We start from the raw sequence: 24494 nt of genomic DNA, 5'->3' as shown, positions 1-24494 counted from the left end.
TCTGCCAGTTTCCAGTTAGTTTTCAGTGAGAATTATTTCACGTGTTGATGTATTTTTGATGTATTCATGGGGGAGGTGAGTTCCATGTCCTTCTACTCTGCCATCTTGATTGATTCTTTCCTAACCAATTTTTTTTGACACAGTGAACATACCTATACAGTTTTTGTTCTTAGTGAATGAGATTAAGTAGAATTCTCTTAGCTTTTGGTAATTATGGTTGATATGATGATAATGAATATAATATAATCATACAAGCAATGACTCTATTTAGTGTATATATGATCATGTCCTTGTGCTAAGTAAGCACTTTTCATTTCTGTTCCTCAACAACTCTTAAATATAGGGATTATAACATTTACAGATGAGGAAAATAGACCTCAGAAGGAGGTTAGATAACTGCTCAGTATCTTGGTATGAGAATAATGTTCTTTTGGCTAAACACTTATTTTAGCAGGCAGTAAACATCATTACTGTTTAGGAAGTGATGTGTACTAAGGATAGTCTTTCAGACTGTGTACCCTGTAGTTGGTAAAGCTATTACGGTTTCATGGTAGGGTCCTATTACAGCAGGGAAATAGTTCACATAATCACGACTTTTGTTTTTTACTGCTTCAGTCAGTCATCTGGAAATGGAAAGTATCACTTTAATAATTATATTACTTTCATAATAAATAATTCTACCATTTGGGAGTATTTCATTTTTATTATTTTTTTTCAAACAGAAATCTACTTGTTTCTGAAATTAAGTTTTTCTTCCTAGGGAATTAAGTTTTTCTTCCTAAGAAATTAAGTTTTTCTTCCTAATTACCACTAAGAAGTGGTAATTTTGTCTGTGATTCCATTATGTTCTCCACCCATCCTTTGCTATTCTAAGGCTCTGCTGTCTATAGATGCTTATTAACTCATAAGAAGTGATTTTTCTCATTTCACTTCTGTGAGATATCATCATTAACTGTAGTTAGTACTGGAGATATAAAAAATTGTTGCCTGATGTGGTAGAAAGCATCTTTGTTTTTAGGCAGACATACCATGTACCTCCTATATACCAGTTATTAGCTGTGTGTCCTCTGACTGATTTACTTAACCTCTTTGAGCCTTATTTCCTCAAATGAGGATAAAATGGGATTACAAACAAAAGAGACCTAGCATAATGTCTACCCACGTAGGTGTTCTTTAAATATCAAACTTGTTCCTGAAAAATTGGTTATAGTCAATGCCCTCAAGGAGGGTCTAAGTAGTCTTTTTAATCTCTCCTCTAAAACTCACATAATATATGATAGTGACTTAGTTTCTTTTTCCAGATGGTATCCTAACCCTTCACTGCTAAACCTTTTGGTACTTTTTTCTATATTTAAAGGAGACTACTTGGGATTGTTGCATATGTAGCCCCAAATCCATTCCCTCAATCCAAACCACTGCTCATAAAGATAATTCTGAGCCCACTATCAGACTATCTTATAGTCTGAATCCATTCAGGAGGCTATAACAATACCATAATCTGAGTGTCTTATTAACATCAATTATTTATTTCTCACAGTTCTGGAGGCTGGGAAGTCCATGATCAAGGCGCTGGCCCTTTCACTGTCTGGTGAGGGCCTACTTCCTGGTTCATAGCCAGCTGTCTTCCTTATAGACAGCTGTCTTCTCACTGTAATTTCACATAGCCAGAGGGGCAAGGTAGCTCTCTGTAGTCTGTTTATAATCCCTGGCATGAAGGCTCTACCCTCATGACCTAATCTCCTTCTGAAGACCCTATCTCCTAATACCACCACCTTGGGGATTAGGATTTCAACATATGAATTTAGGGGTGTGGGTACAAACATTCATTCTATAGCAGCTACCTTCTTATGTTCCATTGTCCTCTAGAGGAATTGAGGCATCATGTCTAAGTATTTTATTTAATAAAGCCTGTGTCTTAATTGGTACCTCAATACTCCTTTCCTTTGCTTGGTTAAAGGCATTTTTCTTTCTTATTGTGTTTCTCTCTTCCCACCCCCTCTCTCTTTTAATGTTATAAAATCCGAATCCCTTATAATATTTTTATCAAAATTCACTTTTAAGAAACTTCAACTGAAATGTTGCAAATGAGATAAGAATTTAATACGTTGTCCTTCTAACAAACAGATACTAGCCTCTTTAAATCCTTTTTGTAATAAGATGGGCATTCATAAGTCAAAAACCAATACCAGTAATCAGTTAACTTCATTTTATTACAAAGAATACTTATTTCTTTATCCCTTCTTTTTCATCTCTATTTCTTGTCTAGGGGATGAACCCACTATTTTATTGTTGCTTACTAGTCGTGAATAAGTGTTATTTACCATGTTTTCATTATAGATATTACAAATGTCTGGAGTTGTGGAATTTGTTGAAGCTGACTGCATCACTGTTAATTTTGGCTATAAAAATATTCTTTTTTTATGTCTGGTAATGAATAACTTTATGTTCATCTAAATAAGTAGAAATAATCTAGTCCCCCTTGATGGACCTTGCTTAAGCCTTTCCAAGCTTTTTGTGTGTGTATTCTTTATTTGTGAAGCTGCTGCTGTTGTGTCCTGTGATGTGTGTTTAAGTTGTAAAATATACTCAATTTGGTGGCCCTTGCCAGTCCACATTTAGTAATTTTGGGCTAATCTTTTGGTTTTTTGCCAGCATGCTATCTACAGAAGCCAGGCTGCCTTCTATGAAGCTATTTATTCTGTCTTCTAATTGATATCATGTGTGAAGCACTGATGGCTGCCAAGAGTTTCAAGAATGAAAATATTCAGCATAGTTATAAGTCTTCTTCCCAGAAACATTTGGAAGAGATTTCTCTATTTCTCTGTAGATCCTTGACTATCAAGTATAATTAAGAATATAGAAAGACAGCCTAAAACAGTGAAATTTTAAAAACCAAAAAGAATAAGAGTAAATTGAATAACCCTATGTTTAAGAAAATATTTACCTCAGTTGGAAAACCATCCAAAATTAGCTTTTACTGGGCTTTCCCATCCTTGCCTTTGTATTATGAGTTGAGCTCTTTTTCCTAAGGTTGACGATGGACTCTTCACTTTTGAAAGTCATCATCATGAAATTCATTTGGGCTTGGTAGGATCAGATTAAGCCTACAATTACTACTGCTTAATCATTAATCATGGTCTCCAGTGAGAGATTGAAAGGATGGATTCCATCTGAATGAAGACAATATATTGTCTTTTGTATCTGGCTTCTTTCACTTAACATATTTATAAGGTTCATCGGTGTTATAGCATGTATCAATACTTCATTTCTTTTTATGGTCGAATAATATTTAATATGACTATCTTACATTTTATTTATCCATTCATCCGTTGATGGACATTTGGATTTTTGCTGCTTTCTGGTTATTATGAATAATCCTGCTAGAATATTTGTGTACAGGTTATTGCACGGACATATGTTTTCATTTTTGAGGGATATACACCAGGAATAAAATTGCTGGATTATATGGTTACTCTGTGTTTAACTGTTTAAGGAACTTCCAGAACTGTTTTCCAAAGTGGCTGTGCCATTTTACATTCACACCAGCAGTGAGTGAAGGCTCTAATTTCTCCCCATCTTCAGCAACACTTGTTATCTGCTTTTTTTTCTAACTGTAACCTTCCTAGTGAGTGTGAAGTGGTATCTCATGTGGCTTTGATTTGCATTTCCCTGATGACTAGGGATATTGAGCATCTTTTCCTGTGTTTATTGGCCACTTGTGTATCTTTTTGGAGCAATGTCTATTCAGATCCTTTGCATATTCTCTTCTCCATTGCTTTTAACTTCCCTGGTCAGCCAAGTTACACTTCATTCCTATAGGAATGATTAGTAAAACAATTTTGTCTTCTTGCTTCTAAGTAAAGGATACTGGGAAATCGTGAACACTTTTATGGGCCTTTTACTACAAAGAGAGCTTATCAAGCCATATGAAATATCAGAGAAAGACACATATGTTTTACTTAGCTATTTTGGCCACATATGACATTTTCTTTGTTTTTATGTGAAATTAGCAGAGTGCTTTTAGCTGGGAAACTATTAGAGATATTTTAATAATAGTAGTAGTAAGCATCTATTGATTCATTGAGTGCTTTCTATATAGTAAGCACTATATACTACAATTGTTATATTTATTATATGATTTAATCTTACTGAAAAGAAGCTCACTATGTGATAAGGTACTGTTCTCTTCTGGGAGGCTGACAGAGGTTAAATAATTGCCCAAAGTCATCCAGCTAAAATGTGGTAGGGCCAGGATTCAAACACAGGTGTGCCTGAATTCAAAGACTATGTGTTAATTACTATTTTTTAAAACACAGCTTTATTGAGATATAATTCATATACTATCACTCTATGTTTTTGCTAGTCATGTTTGTGTTCGGTTGACCTTGTCATGCTGTGATATTAAATGGATAAATCTTTTTGTGAGCATTAAATTTGTGCTCTTTCCCTCGTACTTGTGTATTTCCTTTGCAATATGTTAATGCATAAGATTTTAAATTATTTAGGCTTTGCATAGAGATCCTAATGAAAAAGCTATTTGAGCCAAAATAGATTAATTTTTAGTGTTTTATGGGCTATTGTTAAATTTTATATTTTAAAGCTGTATTGAAGTGTTTCTGTCCTACTTTTAAAGACATTAGGTTTTTATAGCATCACATTTACTTCGGATAATGAAAAAAAAAGTATCCCATATCAACGTCTCACAAAACCATTTTGATTTTTCCATTTTCCTTCCCATTGTATTTTCTTTACACATACATATTTTACACTTTCCATCTTCTCAATTTACTTACATTTTACTAGAAAGATTTTTGATGAGGCTACAGGTTTTAATGGCTTAATTATTTTCCATTGAGTGAAAGTATCATATGTAATCAAATAATTCATCTTAGATTGGATTTTAAACTTGCTTCCCATTTTTCTCTCTTTATAATTAGTCTAAGAACTAATTACATATGTAAAGTTTTTCCTTTCTTTTGGATTATTTTCTTGAACTAAATATTTTAGAGTTTTATGGATTTTTTTATGATCTTATTAAATAGTTAGCTTACTTTTTAAGTAACTATCCATGTTTACTCGAGCATGCGAGAGAAAGGTGTAATGTAGCAATTTGTACCCAGGTTTCTGGCAGTATTATTTGTTACTAGAGAGAACAATTCAGTTATATCATCACTTCATTGAGTCTAGGGCAGCCTTTATTCTTGTTATGATCATTCTGCTTGTTACCAGGAGCTCAGGGTCCCTTTTACCCAAAGATTACAAGGAAAGAAAAAGTATAAAATGAATATTCTTTCCTCACAGTGAATTTGTCCCATGTAGGCTTCGCTTTGGGGCTTTGGAGAACTATTAATTAAAGAGGGGTGGAAGTGGTTTAATCCATTATAGACTTTCAGGTATAAGTTGTAAAAAGTTAAATATATATTTTTACTAATTTTATTCTTAAATCATTGATGTATTGTTATTAAGAGTGCTTTTAAAAGACATTTTTGAAATTCATCTTGTTGACTAGAGATCATATTTAAATCCATACTTTTTATTTTACACTTCTAAGAAAATGTTGTCATTGTTTTGCTTTGTGGCTTTATGGGTTGTAAGTGTAAAAGGGATCCTGTTTATCTCATAATTTCATAAAGTTTGTTGCCTGTTCCAGAAGATGTTCAAATAGAAGGGTTGGCAGCCTTTCAGCAGTGTTCTGCCAAGTTGTCGTTTATTCATTCTCTGATGAGTAGACGTGGCGAGGAGAGCAAGGGAAAAGAAGATGGCGCAGCTTCCCCCCAAGCCTGTGTCCACTGCAGCGCATATGTTGGGCAAGAATTCCCTAGGCAGGACACCAAAAACATCACCTTTAAAATAAAAATACTGAAAACTGAAGCCAGGCTGTGCAAGGCTCTCTGGATATAAAGATTTATGAGACATTTTCAGCCTTCTAGGATCTCACGGCCTAAGTAGGGGAGAGCACTGTGTTAAGTACACTAAATGTATTGATACTTGAAATTCAGAAATAGTGCAGAAGAGAGATACAGCATCAAAGGAATACTTCTCTAAATTTTAAGCAGCAACATCAGGTGGCAGAGGGAAAGAATGTTTAGGACTAGAAGAAAGAGGCTCTACGGATCACTAGTATCTTTAGTTTTTCTTTCTTTTTATGAAAACAGTTGTATTGAGCTATAATTCACATGCTATCCAACTCACCCATTTATAGCGTAAAATTCAGTCACTTTTTGAATATTCTGAGTTGTGCATCCATCATCACAATCACTTTTAGAACATTTTTATTACCCCAAAAAGAAACTTCACACCTTCCATACCCCCATGCCCCGCCCCCCAGCCATAGGGAGCCACTAATCTATTTTCTGTCTGTATAGATTTGTCTGTTCTGGACATTTCATGTAAACAAAGTCATGCAATATGTGGCCTTTTGTGACTGGCTTTTTAAAAAATATTTATTTAATTAATATTTTTGGCTTTGTCGGGTCTTAGTTGCGGCATGCGGGATCTTTTGTTGTGGTGCGCGGTCTCTTCATTGCAACGTGCGGGCTTCCCTCTAGTTGTGGCGGTGGGTTTTCTATCTCTAGTTGTGGCGCGCGGGCTCCAGGGCACGCAGGCTCTGTAGTTTGTGGCATGCGAGCTCTCTAGTTGAGGCGTGCGAGCTTCTTAGTTGTGGTATTCCGGCTTAGTTGCCCTGTGGCATGTGGGATCTTCGTTCCCTGACCAGGGGTCAAACCCATGTCCCCTGCATTGGAAGGTGGATTCTTTACCACTGGACCATGAGGGAAGTCTCTGTGACTGGCTTTCTACTTAGCATAATGTTTTCAAGATTCATCCATGTTGTAGCATGTATCAATATTTCATTCCTTTTTATAGGTAAGTAATATTGCACTGTATGGCTACACCACATTTTATTTATCCATTCATCAGTTGATGGACATTTGGGTTGTTTCCACTTTTTGGCTATTATGAATAATGCTGCTATGAACATTCATGTTCAAGTTCTAGTGTGAACATATGTTTCATTTTTCTTGGGTATATATCTAAGAGTGAAATTGCTGGATCATATCACTCTTATGTTTAAACATTTTAGTAGCTGCCAACCTATTTTCCAAAGCAGCTGTACTGTTTTATATCCCATCAATGTATATCTTTTCTTCTGCTCTCCCCAAATAATGCATATACTCCTAGGTAGGCACTGCCACTGAAGTATTATTAGCTGTTACCTTCATTCTTACTAGAATTGCATAATGTGGATAGTCACTGAAGAATAAGAATACCGTAGAATATATTCTGTCATTTAGGAGGCTAGCTGGGAAAGAGGAAACAGGAGCTGCCCTAACCCACTTTTTCTTTCTGTCTCTGGGGCATTGTTGCCTTGCCACTTGAAATGATTTTGTCATCTGTCTTTGGTAGATTGCCTGTCCTTGTCTTAATAGGTATCATCTTTGACCAGTAATCAGTAACAATTCTGAATGGTTTAATGTTTACCATACTAGGGATGTTTGTATTTATAAAAACCACTAACATTTATATAAATCAAAGTTTGAAAACTTATGGCCTATATTCTTTGATTATCATAGGATTAATATTTTACATTAATTCTAATATGAATTAAAAATAAAAATACAGGTATCTACCCTCTCTTGATAAGAGAGGAAGATCTTACAGATCTTCTGGCCTGCTTTTCCACGTGGGCTGGATGACTTGGTACTAAGTAACATTTAACAGCCTCCTTCAGAGGAGTGTGCACTCTAATTTGCAGCACTTTCCTTGGCTTTTAGATTTACCTTATCTGCCTGACCCAGGTAGTCCTTGCAAGTGCGTCCCTTATTTTAATGTTACAAATAACTTTATATAAGTAATCTCAGTTTGTCTGTGCAACAACTCTCCCTTCTTCTTTCCAAACCACTCTTCAAAAAGGATGTCATATGATTGGCTAGTAAACATGGAAAAATGTCAACATTGTTGGTCGTTGGGAAACATATATACCAATGAAATCACTAATCTTAAAAAGAGTGACAATACCAACCATTGGAGAAAGTATGAAGTAATTTGATATCTCATACATTACTGTCAGGGATATAAAATGATACAACCACTATGAGAAAGTATTTGGTAGTTTCTTAAAAAGATGAACATAAACCTACCTTATGATCCAACATTTCCACTTCTAGATACTTACCTGAGTTAAATGAAAACATGTCCACAAAAAGACTTGTACAAGAGTGTTCATTTCAGCTTTATTGATTATAGCATATTTGGAAACAACCCAAATGGGTATTGTATTTGTACAGCGGAATGCTATTCAGCGATAAAAAGGAACGGACCACTGCCACTTGCAGAAAGATGGCTGATCCCAAAAGCATGCTCGGTGAAAGAAGCCAGTCACAAAAAGTCTATACATCTCATTTTTATGAAATTCAAGGTTAGGCAGAATTTATCTGTGAGGGTAGAAATCAGCATAGCAGTTGACTTGGGGTGGGGAGAAGGGTAGACTAGAAAGGGACATGAGGAAATTTTCTGGATTGTGGTCTGTGTCTGCACTGTCTAATATAAGAGCTGTTAGCCACAGAGACTAGTAAGCACTTGAACTGCGGCCAATTCAAATTATGATGTGTTGCCAGTGTAAAATATACAACAGATCGAAGCCTTAGTATGAAATAATATATAAAATATCTCATTGATAATAGTTTTGAATCAGTTACATAAAATGATAATATTTTGGATAGATTGGGTTAAATAAAATATATTCCAGTTAATTTCATCTGTCTCCCTTTACTTTTTTTAGTGTGGTTACTAGAAAATTTTCAGTTGTGTATGTGGCTCACAGTATATTTTTCTTTTTTTAAAAATTTATTTATTTTATTTTTGGCTGTGTTGGGTCTTTGTTGCTGTGCGTGGGCTTTCTCTAGTTGTGGCGAGAGGGGTCTACTCTTCGTAGCGGTGCGCGGGCTTCTCATTGCGGCGGCTTCTCTTGTGGAGCACGGGCTCTAGGTGCTCGGGTTTCAGTAGTTGTGGCTCATGGGCTTAGTTGCTCCATGGCATGTGGGATCTTCCTGGACCAGGGATCGAACCTGTGTCCCCTGCACTGGCAAGTGGATTCTTAACCACTGCGCCACCAGGGAAGTCGCTGTGGCTCATATTATATTTCCATGGTCTGCATCTTGATGGGCATGGTGGTTACAATAGTGTATACATTATCAGGATTCATTGAACTGTTATATTTTAATAAAACAAAACTATAAAAACTGCACTTTTCATGCTAGTGAATATGTTTGGCATTTGGTATCCATTATATTCTATATTGCACTTCACAATAATCTTGTGATGTAGGTGCTATTTGCTCATGAGTCTGGGAAGTCAAAGTAACATCCAGATTAACATAAATATGTGATAACATGGAGATTCGAATACTCTTTAGTTTAACTATACTTCTTGTGCTTTTCCACTCTATCATGTTGCTTTTCCACTTGTGATAAAAGTGTGAGTGTACTTTGGGAACAGTTTAAATTTTGCTCCTTCAGCCATTGATTTCTAAACCTGTGCTCTGGGTGGTGGTGAATGAGTCATAATATTTCTGAAAGATAATTCTTTAACTGCATAGGAATCTAATAACATTGCTTCTGATGTTTCAAGGAGGAAAATGACTTCCAGTCTAAACAAATTGCCCACAGTTGGAAGAGAAACAGCTTTTGGTGTGTGCAGAAATGAAAATCAATACATTGTACTGAAAAAGAGGCCTCATTCACTTTTAAGATTTTTCTCTCTTAAGTCCTGAGATGGGAATGTGAGGCAGTGCTAGCCCTCTATTTTCTTAATCAGCTGTGAATCTGTTGTAGCAAAAATTAATAGGCGTTGCAGGATCATGAAGAAAAGCTCTTTCATCTTTCCCAGCTCCAAGAGGGTGTTATATTTTCAAAGCGGAGTATTGTACAATCGAGCAATAGATAAGGAGGGGAGGGGCCTTTCCTGGGGATTCTTGACCGCTGGAAGAGTTCACTTCAGGCAATTTGTCACAGCAGTTATTTTTCCGGAAATACCCTATGCCAAGGTTATGTTTTGGCTATTCTATCCTCTTTTATTGATTTATTTTCTGAAATCATGGGGGAAGGTAGTTCTCCCTGCCCTCTCCCGTCATCCCAACTCTTTGTCTAGCTGCTCCTTCAGTGCACCATGGGGTGGGAATGATTTTCAGTGGGACTCATGTTTTCAGTGGGATTGGGTTTGGAAGATTTAGGGAGTTAGTGTCGTATAAAAATGACCAGTATAAATCCTGTATTTTGTTTAAGCATTTTTCAGTGTGACAAATATAATTTAATATGGAAATGTGATTCATTGTTCCACGGTAGGTTTTCTCAGCTAGGTACAGTAAGGGTTCTGTAGCCTACTGTGGATTGAGTATTTATTACTTTCTGGAACCTCTTTTGTTGTTTTTATGTTTCGTTTGTGGGGACATTTGAAGGTGGATTGCCTGTTCGACCTTGCAGAGGAGTTGATTAAGTTTCGTTTGCTATGCATTAGAGAAGGAATTTGCTGGTCTTTTTGAACTGAGCTCTACATTATTTGTAGTTGGGGCATGTTTTTTGATGCCTTCAGTTCTTCCTGGGCATGAAAACGCTTTTTGTACATTTGTTGAATCTATTTCCATGCTGAGCTTTTTATGTACTACACAATGACTCTTTGCAGTTGAAAGTTGTAGTTTGGCTTTATTTTTAACTTTAAAAGGACAGCAGGAACTTGCCTTTTATTAAACATTTGTGGACATTATAACATTTACTTTGTCACGCTGTGAGTAGATTTTTAAATATGGTTTTTCATTTTCAAAATAAAGTTTTAACTGACTGTTGTAGGTTTGTATAATGGAATGCTATTCAGCACACGGGTGAAATGTGTGGGAAAATAAAAATATTGGCTTTTTCTCTTTAAATAGAAAAGATTTAAGTCAACTATTATTTAATTGGTTGTTTTCATTTCTTTTTACAGACAGTATTTGTAGAGTATGAAAAGTCAAGCACTAATCACAAGAGAAAATTTTAAATTTGAGGTCTCAAAATTTTATCATTTCCTGTTTTTGCTGTTATGATTCAGTCCTCTCTCCTCTGCTGTCTGCCCTTTGCCATACCCAGATTTGCTGTGATCTTTTAGATACTTCACTGTGAACATTTTACATTCTCAACTTTTGAAGTTATGACATTTAAGAGCTCCTTCTCCCCTCCTGTTCATTATTTTAATCCCATTTCCTGTTTAGTTTGTGTTTAAAGAATTTTTGTATGAAAAGTTTTCCATCTTGAATTGGAATCCTGGTCTCTGAGGATTATTAACTGATGTGAGTAGTCTGTGACCAAACAGGAACGCTGTTCAGGGTATCCAGCCGTGAGTTTCCGGCTCTCAGTCACAAACGCAGGGCATTCTTTTAAAGATCAAACAAGTTGGATACTAGGAGGGTTTTAATGATGCCAGTTAACATCAGAAGAGCTGGGCTCAGTGGTTGCAGATTGTGATCATCTGAATAAATGTCACTGAGCTAGAAATAATGATGTGACTAAAATCATGCTAATTGTGTGCCATTCTGCCATTCCAGTGAATCAAATATATTGGTTTAAGCTTATACAAGGGGTGGGTTTTTCTTTGGGGGGTAAATGGGGACATGGGGTGTAGAGAGGGAATCGTTGAAGGAGGGTTGTAGATTAAATGACATTACATGTTTGAAAGGCTCTATGGATTTTGAGAAGTGATTGAAAGCATTATTTTGGTACCTTCCAAGAAATTTGCATATACCCTTAAGTGACCTAGAATTTTTAAAAAGCTTATTCATCATATACCCATAAGTGAACCTAGAATTAAACTTTTATCAAAAATGGCATTGTTATCTGTGGTGTTTAAACTCATCTCCATGCTATATAAATGTGTTGATCTTACCCTCTCATTGCTCAAGATAAAATATCGCTAAGAGACTCATTTCCAGAAATACTAATGTTGCCAGATTAGTCTTCACTTTGATTAGATGACTAAAATCATGTGTTAGTGAAAGGCGTAGGAGTATTGGGAATTAAGACAGTAAGCTTTTGGTAAATCTTTGCATAGGTACAGAATTACTCGGAATGCCTCTTTAACATGCATACAAATCTAGAAGTAGTATTTAAAGGAGATAATGTATACATTTTGTTTTAAGGTTCTTTAGTTTTAAGTTGGAGAGACTTTTCAGAGTTGACAGAAAAGGATTTGTTCAAGTCTGTGGACTGTACTATTAATTGGCTGTCTTTCTAATGCCTTTTTTTATGTTTTCAGTATGTATTACTTATCTTTTGTGATTCAGATGACTTCATACCATATAGGACCTGTTGTCTGGTTTTTGAGCTTTATTAAAAGCTGGGCTTAGATCTTCTCATAGTAGTATGATGGAACCTGTTGCTCTAGGTTCTAATTCAACAGTTATGAGTAAGATAGTCTCAGAGGTACCATTCTTTTGGCTTCAGAGCCATGGCACACTGCCTCTACTTATGTAAGTGGTCATTTGAACAATTAACTTGCTTAAACAATTGACAGGGTCATATGACTTTGATCTGAAATTGTCGAAAACAGGTCAAACAAAAGAATGTCATTGACTTTGTTTCATCATGTTACACTTACAGCTTCAGTTAGAGTGTATTTCCTTCTCTTTCACTTGTTTGCCTCAGCTACTCTAAGTTATGGACTTCATAGAAAAATGAATGGCAGTGATTTCTAGTGTGTAGAGTAAGGTCTTCAAAAGTTTGTGGATAACTTGAACTATGAAATCAGAATCTCTAGAGATGAAGCCTAGGCTCTCTATTTTTTAATGAGTTCCCCAGTGACTTTGATATCCAGTGAAGTTTGGGAGCATTGTCAAGAGCAGCAGTCTCTAAAGTGTTTTGTGTATAGGCCCAGCCATGAGGTATGGGAAGAAGATATTAGAATATTTCTTATTTATCTTTTATCTCAAAAAAGAGTAAAATTAGGCTCAAATAGTATTTAATACATGGATCGATGGTTTCTTTACTTGCACTTCCATCAGATGGTCATGTATCACCTAGAGTACCCAGGTATCCTAAAGGAAGAGTGGGAGTTCCACAGTGAAGACTGGTTGTACCATCATCTCTCCTTTGTTAGAATATGGCAATCCATTACAGTTTATGCATATGAGTTAAATGCATTTATAGGATATATACATACATACACACATACACATATATATAGTTGTTTCATTTTATAGATATTTACATACATATATGTGTATATATGTATATGTGTGTATATATATACATATATATGTATATGGGGTTGTGTCATTTTCTTAGACACGCTGATTCCAGATATGGATTGTTGAGAAGTTTATCTGAAGCACTGTTAACCTTGACTTTATGGAATTTCTTCATTCCTTTACGTATGCCTGAGGACAACTATACACAAATTATTTGCCTTTTATTTTTTGAGCCATGTAATAGCTATATTTTTCTGACAACAGTGTCTTTTTAAGAAAGTTACAGCTTTATTGAGATATAATTCACATATCATAAAGTTCACTCTTTTGAAGTGTACAGTTCAGTGATTTTTAGTATAGTCACAAAGCTGTTCATCAAGCACCACTATCAAAGCATTTTAATTAATTAATTAATTAATTTTATTTTTGGCTGCGTTGGGTCTTTGTTGCTGCGCACGGGCTTTCTCTAGTTGCGCTGAGCGGGGGCTACTCTTCGTTGCGGTGCATGGACCTCTCACTGAAGTGGTTTCTCGTTGCAAAGCACGGGCTCTAGGTGTGCAGGCTCAGTAGTTGTGGCTCACAGGCTCTAGCACAGGCTCAGTAGTTGTGGCACACGGGCTTAGTTGCTCTGCAGCATGTGGGATCTTCCCAGACCAGAGCTCGAACCCGTGTCCCCTGCATTGGCAGGCGGATTCTCAACCACTGCGCCACCAGGGAAGCCCCTATCAAAGCATTTTTAAATCATTCCTGTGGTAAGCTGAATAATGGCCCCCAAATATATCCAGGTCCTAATCTCTGGGACCTATGAATGTCACTCTATATCATAATGGGGACTTTGCATATGTGATTAAGTTAAGGACCTTGAGATGGGTAGATTATCCTGGATTATCTGAGTGGTATCCTAAATGTAATCACAAGTGTCCCTGTAAGAAGGAGACAGAGAGATTTGACTACAGAGAAGAGAAAGTGTGATGTGACAACTGAAACAGAAGAAAAGGTGATGTGATGATGTGAGGGAGGAATCATGAACCAAGGAATGCAGGCAGCTTCTAGAAACTAGAAAAGGCAAGGAAACAGATTCTTCTCCAGAGCCTCCAGAGGTAACCTTGAATTTTACCCTCATAAGACTCACCTGGACTCTGGCCTCCAGAACTGTAAGAGAATCAGTTTATGTTGTGTTAAGCCACTAAGTTTGTGGTAATTTGTTACAGCAGCCATAGGAAACTAATACAACCTTCAAAGAAACCCCAAGCCCATTAGTAGTCACTTTCAATTCCCATCTTCCTAAAGTCCTTGGCAACTGTTTTCTGTCTCTGTGGATTTGCCTATTCTGGACAATTCATGTCAATGGAATCATATAGTATACGCCCTTTTGTGTCTGGCTTCTTTTACCTAGCATATTTTCAAGTTTCATTAGAACTACATTTCTTTTTATGGCTCTATAATATTACATTGAATGGCTGTAGCACATTTTGTTAATCCATTTGTCAGTTGATGGACATTTCGGTTGTTTCTACTTTTTAGTTATTATGAATAATGCTGCCATGAACATTTGTGTACAAGTTTTTACGTGGACTTATGCTTTCAGTTCTCTTGATATATATCTAGGAATAGAATTTCTGGGTTTTATGATAACTATTTTTAACTTTTCAAGGAACTGCCAAACTATTTTTCCAAGTGGTTGCACCATTTTACATTCTTGCCAGCAATATGTGAGCGTTCACATTTGCCACATCGTTATCAACATTTGTTATTGTCTGTCTTATTATAGCCATCCTATTGGGTATGAAGTGGTATCTCATTGTGGTTTTGATTTGCAGTTTCCTAATGACTTATGGTGTTGAGCATCTTTTCATGTGCTTATTGGCAGATTATATCATTTACAATATTTTATACTGAGATTGAGTGTGTCCCTAAAAGATATTTGTATTACATAGAGGTTTAAACGGTTTTGAACTTAAACGTTTTATTTTTTTTTAGTAAGAACAATTGTTTTAGATTTTCCTACTTTGCATAATATTTTCATTCCTGTAGTTCATGTATATAAAATAAATATATATATATGCTGGTGTGCTGAATTTTTTTTTTTACCAGTAGAGATGTACAAATGATCATGCTTATAGGTCACCGGTCTAGAGGATGCTCCAGTGGACCTTATGTTAAGATGTCTTACAAAGGTGGTGCAACAAGCCATCATTATGAAGAGATCTACTAAAGACAACTCTTTTTCTCAGATTTTGTTTTGTTACATGATATGAAAATGCTTTGAAGGAGTAGGGACCTGACTCTAAAAGAAACTAGGATATATCATTCACTGAGAGGAATTGCCTTTAATGAGTAGTTTAGGAACAAATATCATTATGTAACAACCACAAAAACAAGGAAAACAGCTATTCCATTTATTGAGTCCCTCTTGCTGTCAAGGCACCTACACTAAGTGTATGACATACATTATTTAATTATTACAACATCTCTATGAGTTTGGTGGTCTTGTCCTTATTTTATACGTGAATAAGCTAAGACCCACAAAGTACAAGTAATTTTCCCAAGGGCATGGAGCTAAGAAGAGGTAGAGGTGGGATTTAAAAACAAGGCTAATCCCTTGCCTTTTATTCTGTGTCGTATGATGTAATTAATTTGTCACTGCTTTTCCCATCCCCCACTCCCTTGCCCATTTCTACCCCTAAAGGGAGGGAAAAGCTGTAGCCTAATGCCACTTGATAAATAAAAGGAGCTGAAGAAGAACAGCTTAGAGATATAGAGAGCAAGAGAGTTTGCATTTAACCACAGAAAATTAAAGAACTGCTTAGGATTGGCTTAGAGTCAGCAGTTGCAGAACAGTATTAAAGAGGGGCCTGATTCTAAGTTACAGGTGGAAGACGTCCTTGGGCCAGGCAACACAACCTGCTTTCTGAGCCAAACCTATGGAGGAAAGGATAAACTGACAGTTTTTATTTATATTTATTTATTCAACTAAAATTGTGTGTCTTCTGTGCACAAGGCACCATGTGATGCTAGAGATACAATGATGTAAAGGAGAGACATAGTTCTTACCCTCAGGAAACTTTCATTCTAAGTTGGGGGCCCAGAGCAGATGATACTTTACCATTTGTGGTACAGCTACTTATTTGCAGTTGTGATAAATCCTACAAAGCAGGAGTATAAGTTCTGTTAGAAAAGTTTAGTGAATTTAAGGTAACCTAAGAATGCTAGTAAAATTCTTATTATTAGGGGGACATTTCCTAGTTAAGTTAATAATGAAGTTTATTGAGTGATTTGTTTCTCCTTTGTGAAATTTTCTTACCCATTAGGTTTGTGTCCTTCCCTCTTTGCCCCATGGCATCCCTCTGTATTTAAGCATAACTTGCTATAAATGTTTGTTTCCTTGTTTATGTTTCTGTGAGCTACTTTGGGGTGTAATAAGCTCTTTTTATTCATCTCTAGTCCTAGTTCTTAACAGCTTGTTTATGAGACCTCTTGCATTGCCCAGGAAAGTTATAATTTCATATTTTCTATCCCAGTGTCTCAATGAATTTTTACTTTTAGAATATGCATATTGAGTTTTTACAGTATTTTTTCTTGCACAGCTCGTTTGTTGTTCAAAATTAGAAGAGAAGGATAAGCAAAATTTGAAACAAAAAAATTGCACATAATGTCACTATCCAGACATAACTCTAAACAATTTGCTATATATAATTTCATACCTTTTTTTATACGTACATGTATATCTATGGATTTTTTAAAAATGAGATTGTACTGAGCATACTGTTTAGTATAACCTGATTTTTTCATCTTAATATATTGTGTACATCTTTTCCTGGCATATGTACACACGTATTTTTTATGCCTACATAGTATTTCATTGTACATTGCATTTTTCATACTTTTACCAATCTTCTATTGATGGACATCTTGTTTGTTTTCAATTTTTTTTATCATCTTCAGTGCTGTGATGATCATCCTGAGAGCTATCCTTAGCACTCCCCTCTAGTTATTTCTAAGAATAAATTTTTAGAAATGAAATTGCTAGCCCAAGGGTATATAATTACCATCTGTAAAGATTTCTTCCTGTTGGACTCCTCCCTGCATTATATGGTAGTGCTGCTTTACCTATAATTTTTTCTACATAAGATATGAATTATTCGTATGTCTTGATATTTGTTTTGAAAAACATGGTTAATTGTTATAACTTAATTCTTCATTCTTTCACTTATGTACTAAATGTGAGCCCTGGCTGTGGGTTTGTCATATATGGCCTTTATTATGTTGAGGTAGGTTCCCTCTATGCCCACTTTCTGGAGAGTTTTTATCATAAATGGGTGTTGAATTTTGTCAAAAGCTTTCTCTGCATCTATTGAGATGATCATATGGTTTTTCTCCTTCAATTTGTTAATATGGTGTATCACGTTGATTGATTTGCGTATATTGAAGAATCCTTGCATTCCTGGGATAAATCCCACTCTATCATGGTGTATGATCCTTTTAATGTGCTGTTGGATTCTGTTTGCTAGTATTTTGTTGAGGATTTTTGCATCTATGTTCATCAGTGATATTGGCCTGTAGTTTTGTTTCTTTGTGACATCTTTGTCTGGTTTTGGTATCAGAGTGATGGTGGCTTCGTAGAATGAGTTTGGGAGTGTTCCTCCCTTTGCTATATTTTGGAAGAGTTTGAGAAGGATGGATGTTAGCTCTTCTCTAAATGTTTGATAGAAGTCGCCTGTGAAGCCATCTGGTCCTGGACTTTTATTTGTTGGAAGATTTTTAATCACAGTTTCAAATTCATTCCTTGTGATTGGTCTGTTCATATTTTCTATTTCTTCCTGGTTCAGTCTTGGAAGGTTATACCTTTCTTAGAATTTGTCCATTTCTTCCAGGTTGTCCATTTTATTGGCATAAAGTTGCTTATAGTAGTCTCTTATGATGCTTGGTATTTCTGCAGTGTCTGTTGTAACTTCTCCTTTTTCATTTCTAATTTTATTGATTTGAGTCCTCTCCCTCTTTTTCTTGATGAGTCTGGCTAATGGTTTATCAGTTTTGTTTATCTTCTCAAAGAACCAGCTTTTAGTTTTATTGTCTTTGCTATTGTTTTCTTTGTTTCTATTTCATTTATTTCTGCTCTGGTCTTTATGATTTCTTTCCTTCTACTAACTTTGGGTTTTGTTTGTTCTTCTTTCTCTAGATGTAAGGTTAGATTGTTTATTTGAGATTTTTCTTGTTTCTTGACGTAGGCTTGTATTGCTATAAACTTCCCTCTTAGAACTGCTTTTGCTGCATCCCATAGGTTTTGGATTTTCGTTGTCAAAACGAAACACGTTGTTGTGTCTTTATTGTCATTTGTCTGTAGGTATTTTTTGATTTCCTCTTTGTTTCTTCAGTGATCTCTTGATTATTAAGTAACGTATTGTTTAGCCTCTATGTGTTTGTGTTTTTTATGTTTTTTTCCCTGTAATTGATTTCTAATCTCATAGTGTATGGTCAGAAAAGATGCTTTTTATGATTTTAATTTTCTTAAATTTACTGAGGCTTGATTTGTGACATAAGATGTGGTCTATCCCGGAGAATGTTCCGTGTGCACTTGAGAAGAAAGTGTAATCTGCTGTTTTGGATGGAATGTCCTATAAATATCAATTAAATCCATCTGGTCTTTTGTGTCATTTAAAGCTTGTGTTTCCTTATTAATTTTCTGTTTGGATGATCTGTCCATTGGTGTAAGTGAGGTGTTAAAGTACCCCACTATTATTGTGTTACTGTTGATTTCCTCTTTTATAGCTGTTAGCAGTTGCCTTATGTATTGAGGTGCTCCTATGTTGGGTGCATATATATATTTATAATTGTTATATCTTCTTCTTGGATTGATCCCTTGATCATTATGTAGTGTCCTTCCTTGTCTCTTGTAACATTCTTTATTTTAGAGTCTATTTTATCTGATATGAGTATTACTACTCCAGGTTTCTTTTGATTTCCATTTGCATGGAATATCTTTTTCCATCCCCTCACTTTAAGTCTGTATGTGTCCCTAGGTCTGAAGTGGGTCTCTTGCAGACAGCATATATGTGGGTTTTGTTTTTGTATCCATTCAGGGAGCCTTTGTCTTTTGGTTGTAGCATTTAATCCATTCACATTTAAGGTAATTATCGATATGTATGTTCCTATTACCATTTTCTTAACTGTTATGGGTTTGTTTTTGTAGGTTCTTTTCTTCTCTTGTGTTTCCCACTTAGAGAAGTTCCTTTAGTATTTGTTGTAGAGCTGGTTTGTTGGTGCTGACTTCTCTTAGCTTTTGCTTGTCTGTAAAGCTGTTGATTTCTCCATCGAATCTGAATGATATCCTTGCCAGGTAGAGTAATCTTAGTTGTAGGTTCTTCCCTTTCATCACTTTAAATATATCATGCCACTCCCTTCTGGCCTGTAGAGTTTCTGCTGAGAAATCAGCTGTTAACCTTATGGGAGTTCCCTTGTATGTTATTTGTCATTTTTCCCTTATTGCTTTCACTAATTTTTCTTTGTCTTTAATTTTTGCCAATTTGATTACTATGTGTCTTGGCGTGTTTCTCCTTGGGTTTATTCTGCCTGGGACTCTCTGGGCTTCCTGAACTTGGATGGCTATTTCCTTTCCCATGTTAAGGAAGTTTTCAACTATAATCTCTTCAAATATTTTCTCGGGTCCTTTCTCTCTCTCTTCTCCTTCTGGGACCCCTGTAATGTGAATTGTTGGTGCATTTAATGTTATCCCAGAGATCTCCTAGGCTGTCTTCATTTCTTTCATTCCTTTTTCTCTCTTCTGTTCCACGGCAGTGAATTCCACCGTTTTGTCTTCCGGGTCACTTACCCATTCTTTTGCCTCAGTTATTCTGCTATTGATTCCTTCTAGTGTATTTTTCATTTCAATTATTGTATTGTTCATCTTTGTTTGTTCTTTAGTTCTTCTAGGTGTTTGTTCTTTAATTCTTCTAGGTCTTTGTTAAACATTTCTTGCATCTTCTCAATCTTTGCCTCCATTCTTCCTGGTATGTGTTTATGGGTTGTGTAGTTATCACCAGCCATATATTTAGTTGATGTGGCAGGAGTAGTTGTTAATTCCTGGGTTATGCTCTGTTGGAGGAGGAGCAATAGTCATTCCGAGCAATAAGGTTGTGTAAAAATATCTGTGGAATTATATTAGGTTTCCCACGTATGGTTGAAGATTTTGGGCTCCATTTTGTAAAATAGGAACAGCTATGGTAAACTTCCAAGTTTTCATATAAAACAATATTAATTTAGGTGGGTGGACAGAAGAAACATAAATGTCAGTTTTTACCAAAGATTGAGCACCTTGCCTAATGTCATTTTAAAAATACAGTAATTTTAGGTGTCATATGAAAGTAAATCTTTATGTAAGCTATAGGGAAGTGGAAGAATCAATTAAAATTAATTTTAATTATAGAAAAATGATTAAGGCTTAAATTCATAAAATGGATATATATTTCCCTTAACATATGACTCAAATATTGTATATACATAATAGGAAAGTCAGAAGTTTTGACTGAGGAAAAAAAGATTAAAAATCATCTATAAACCAGAGTACATGTATAACAAAGAAAGAGATCATACTATATATATTCTTTTGTAACATGTTTTTATTCAGCTAGCAATTTATCATGGACACCAAGTCATGTGACAATCTACTTCTGACAGCTAATTGAATGAGCATGTGGCTGTCCTGTATTTAATGAATTTCCTATTGTGAGATATTTAAATTGTTTTCTGTTTTGATTTTGACTTTTCATATGATGCACCACACTGTGATAAATTTTTTTTTAATTGAAATATAGTTGAAATACAAAATTATGTTAGTTTCAGGTGTACAACATAGTGATTCAACATTTTACTACATCATGAAATGATCAAGACCATAAGTTTAGTAACCATCAGTCCCCATGCAAAGTTGTTACAATATTGACGATATTTCTTGGTGTGTAATACAGCCCCGTGACTTATTTATTTTCTCACTGAAAATTTGTATCTCTTAATTTCCTTCACCTGTTTCACCCACCCCCCAAACCACCCATTTGTTCTATCTATGAGTCTGTTTTCATCTTGTTTTGTTTGTTTTTTGGTTGTTAGATGCCAAATGTAAGTGAGATCATACAGTATTTGTCTTTCTCTGCTTGACTTACTTCACTTAGCATAATATTCTCTAGGTTCATCCACATTGCTGCAAATGGCAGTATTTCATTCTTTTTTATGGCTGAGTAGTATTCCATTGTATAAATATACCACATCTTCTTAATCCAGTCATCTATTGATGGGCACTTGGGTTGCTTCCATGTGTTGGCTATTGTAAATAGTGCTTCTATCAACATTGTGGTGCATGCATCTTTTTGAAATAGTGTTTTCATTTTTTCTGGATATATACCCAGGAGTAGAATTCCTAGGTCATATCGTAGTTCTATTTTTAGTTTTTTAAGGAACCTCCATACAGTTTTCCATAGTAGCTGCACCAATTTACGTTCCCACCAGCACCGTACCAGGGCTCCCTTTTCCCCACAGCCTCTCCAACATTTGTTATTTGTAGACTCTTTGATGATGGCCATTCTGACAGGTGTGAGATGATACCTCATTGTGGTTTTGATTTGCATTTCTCTAATAATTACTGATGTTGAGCATATTTTCATGTGCCTATTAGCCATCTGTATGTCTTCTTTGGATAAAAGTCTATTTAATTCTTCTGCCCATTTTTTATGTTGTTTGTTTTTTTGTTATTTAGTTGTATGAGCTGTTTGTGTATTTTGGAAATTAAGCCCTTGTTGGTTGCATCATTTGCAAGTATTTTCTCCAGTCTGTAGGTTGTCTTTTTGTTATAGCGATGGTTTCCTTTGCTGTGCAAAAGCTTTGCTTTTAATTTTGTATCTGCTGAACAACTTTTCAGCAGTTTTTTTGGGGGGGTGGGGGGGTTTAAGCTATCTTGATTGAATTTCTGTTATTTTTCTTTTTTTACCTTGGAGTCTAAATTCCATTTATCTGAACCGGGGAAGGAACTGGTCTTTTTTTAAAAAAAAATCCCTCTGGTTATTTGGGGGAATAAAGCACTAATTTTCTTGTCAAAGGATATTTCTGACACATTCTTACTGTGAGTTTGCTAGTTCATGCCAGGAGAGTGTCCAACATGAAATAGATAATTAATCCAGACAGAATCTAGCAAAAATGAAAACTGAACGTCCCTGCAGGGAGCTCCTTTGTCATTCTTTCTGTTCCTGCAGAGAAATCAATGGAGTTTACATTGGAAGATATTGTTCCCTGTAGGGGGAGGTGTCTCAGGGAAGCTGCAGCTTCTGACACGGCGGAATAAAAGAGAAACCTAAAATCCCAGGCCGCTGAGTAGTGATTCCCTTGGGTGGCTTGATAATCTAGATCAGTCTGTTTAGTAAATGCCTTTCTGTTTTTACTTGCAGCGCTTATACAGTTCCAAGCCTCTTCTATTCAGAAATTAGAATTATAAGTCTGTACTACAAACTGCCAAACAGTTTTTCTGTCATGCCTCCTTTAGAAATGGCATTGTGATATTAGGGATTGTTAGTATGAGAGTAGCTTTACCACATCAAGTACACATATTTTTGATTCATTAAGCCACAATTTGGGATTTAGATATGTGCCTTTACATTATTTGCCATCAACAGTACAGAAGTTGAGCAACTCTAATCATCAGAATTACTGTCCTTTAGATTATAAGGGACTTGAAAAAAGGCAACTCAATATTTATTCCTATTTTTTTTTTATAACACTGCTTTGATAATACACTAGTCTCAGACATTAAAAGACTGTGAAATTGCTTAAATAAACCTGTGCTAGTAATTTTTTTATACCTATAACCTTTAACCCCATATTATTAGAATGAGAAAGAATGTTATTTTTCCCATTGTTTCTGCTCCATTGATTATGGCTCCTTAAACTCCCTCTTATCCCATGTTGTTGTATTTTGGTAACAGAAGCATCCTGTTTTATGAATTGTGTGTGCTGAATTAGCTTAAGAGGGCTTCACTGCATGGTGATGACTTGAGTCCTCTAATTGTGAAGGCAGTTTCTTTTACCTTCATTATGAAAAGGACAAATAAGGCGGTTTTCATAGCCTAAATGTTTTTAAAAAGCTTTCCGTCTGTTGGAGTAAAGCATCAGGACAAAAGGAGTAGGCTCTTCTTGGGAATTTCTAGAAATACCTTTTGGAGGTAAAATTAGAAGATAGCTATCTGTTCCTCTGCGAAGAAACAAATTCATTCTTACAGCTCAAGAACTGAAACAAAGACTGATTCTTTTGTGATTCATTATTTTTTCCATTGGCAAGCTTCTTTTACACTGTATAAAGCACATTTGCATACAATTGCCTCAGTATTGCCTTTACTGTTAACCTTGTGCTATACATAGAGCAGGTGTTAGTAATATTATTTCCATTTTGCAGCTGCGGACACAGATTGAAGGAGATTAATGACTTTGCCATAGTCCCACAGCTACCAAATGGGAGAACCTGGGGTTTCTGACTCTAGTCATGTGCTCTTTACAGTATATCATGTTGCATCGGATCTTCGTAATCTGTGCTGTTTAGCGTCGCTAAGGTTCTTGTGGAAGAATAACATGGAAAAAGTATCATTCTCCCCAAGAAACAAAAATGGCAACAAAATATACATAACGTAAGCATTCAGAATGGACTGAATTCTCCAAAGTCTCATTGACAAACTAAGCAAGATGTTCTGAGTCATTTGTCGGTAAATATTCATATGCTATATATGCATAATACCTAGGTATTGTTCCTTCTATTTTATTTGTTTTTGCTTGTTTTGCCCTTACTGTTGAATCGTGGACTTAGTATGGTAGGCTGATAGTTTTCCTTCTATTTTATTTGTTTTTGCTTGTTTTGCCCTTACTGTTGAATTGTGGATTTAGTATTGTAGGCTGATAGTGTTGTAGGCTGATAGTTTCTGTGGACTTAGTATCATAGGATTTAGTATTGTAGGCTGATACTGTTGAATTGTGGATTTAGTATTGTAGGCTGATAGTTTCCTGTGGATTTAGTATTGTAGGCTGTTAGCACTTTTAAGATCTTATTGCACTGTCTTTTGGTCTTGTTAATTTTGAAAAGTTTATTACTCTAAATTGCTCCTTTGTAGATAGCCTGTATTTTCTCCCGTTTATCTCTGAAGATTGTCTCTTTGCCTTTGGTTTTAAACAGTCATATCATAATGTATAGACATATAAACTTATTTTTAGTGTGGCTTATTTGATTTTATTTTCTGTGCAAATCATTTGGGTTATG

At 35.6% G+C, this 24494-nt stretch overlaps 1 protein-coding gene across 3 annotated transcripts in view; it reads left to right on the top strand.

Annotated features, from left to right (window-relative positions):
• The window catches only part of FOCAD (focadhesin), a 310658-nt gene that overhangs the window by 164307 nt on the left and 121857 nt on the right, over positions 1–24494 (top strand). The gene's annotated exons all lie outside the window — the stretch shown is intronic.

This window comes from Balaenoptera borealis, assembly GCF_965194805.1.
Source record: "Balaenoptera borealis genome assembly, chromosome: 8".
Taxonomy (NCBI): domain Eukaryota; kingdom Metazoa; phylum Chordata; class Mammalia; order Artiodactyla; family Balaenopteridae; genus Balaenoptera; species Balaenoptera borealis.
The sequence above is the reverse complement of the archived record's forward strand: the minus strand, read 5'-3'. Positions and strand labels throughout refer to the sequence as shown.